This window comes from Oncorhynchus tshawytscha, linkage group LG26, assembly GCF_018296145.1.
Source record: "Oncorhynchus tshawytscha isolate Ot180627B linkage group LG26, Otsh_v2.0, whole genome shotgun sequence".
In the NCBI taxonomy this organism is placed as follows: Eukaryota; Metazoa; Chordata; class Actinopteri; order Salmoniformes; family Salmonidae; genus Oncorhynchus; species Oncorhynchus tshawytscha.
The window spans coordinates 40,623,096-40,624,674 of record NC_056454.1 but is presented as its reverse complement, the minus strand read 5'-3'; positions in this window follow the sequence as shown (position 1 = coordinate 40,624,674).

Below are 1,579 nucleotides of genomic sequence, written 5' to 3'. Positions count from 1 at the left end.
CACTGAGTGACCCTCCTGTACCACTGAGTGACCCTCCTGTACCACTGAGTGACCCTCCTGTACCACTGAGTGACCCTCCTGCGCCACTGAGTGACCCTCCTGTACCACTGAGTGACCCTCCTGTACCACTGAGTGACCCTCCCGTACCACTGAGTGACCCTCCTGTCCACTGAGTGACCCTCCTGCACCACTGAGTGACCCTCCTGTACCACTGAGTGACCCCCCGACCACTGAGTGACCTGTACCACTGAGTGACCCTCCTGCACCACTGAGTGACCCTCCCGTACCACTGAGTGACCCTCCCGTACCACTGAGTGACCCTCCTGTACCACTGAGTGACCCTCCTGCACCACTGAGTGACCCTCCTGTACCACTGAGTGACCCCCTGCACCACTGAGTGACCGTCCTGCACCACTGAGTGACCGTCCTGTACCACTGAGTGACCCTCCTGCACCACTGAGTGACCCTCCTGCACCACTGAGTGACCGTCCTGTACCACTGAGTGACCCTCCTGTACCACTGAGTGACCGTCCTGTACCACTGAGTGACCCTCCTGTACCACTGAGTGACCCTCCTGCACCACTGAGTCTTTCAGTGTGGACAGAAAGAGACCTTCCAGGAACAGTGTCCCTCCAACCAACTGTCATCCTGGAAATGAGGGAGAGAGTGAGTGTGAGTGAACGAGTTGTTCCAGGCACAGAGCAAGAGACCTACTCCCCTGCCAACCTCCAAGTCATTTAGCTCTGCATGCTGTCTGGAGTGGAGGTGTGGGGACCAAATTCAGCGATGTGTGTCTGAGTGCTTAAGAAGAAAGGAACTTCATGTTTTACTAGAATCACTCGGAACCACTCAGGCAGTCGCCCAAATGGCAGCCCATTCCCTATGTAGTGCACTACATTCCCTATGTAGTGCACTATATAACCACTCTGGGTGCCGCCCAAACGGCAGCCTATTCCCTATGTAGTGCACTATATAGGGAACAGGGTTCCATTTGATACAGGAACAGTGATATTGTTGTAAAAGGACTGGGCTTCATCTCTTGTCTCTTATCTCTTGTCTGCATCTTGCTAATTGCTCCACTGGGATGACTGCCTCTGTGTTATGATGTACTGTGTAGTATGACATCTGTGGGCCAGATAGACTGAGTCTATACATGGATTACTCATTGTAGTGGGACACAGAGCCTCATGCAGTAAAATGAGTGTTATTCTGAAGACGACAGTAAAATGTGACGTGGGACAGAGAACATTGTGTTATAAGCGTGAGAGTTGTATTCTGAAGACGACAGTAAAATGCTGCAGTGCACTATTGACAGGAAATCCATCCTACTGTGGAAACATAGGATTTGTCCCAAATGACACCCTATTACCTATATAGTGCACTCCTTTTGACCAGGGTCAACACTAGTGCACTACGTAGGAAAGATGGTGCTATGGTAGGATGCAGTTGCAGTACAACCCCAGTACAGTATGATGATCATTACTCCCACATCCTCCCTGTGTTTCATCGTCATTAATAACCATCAATAGACAGTATGATGATGTCTGGTCTGGGAGTTTAGCGCATCGAGTCTGTGAAC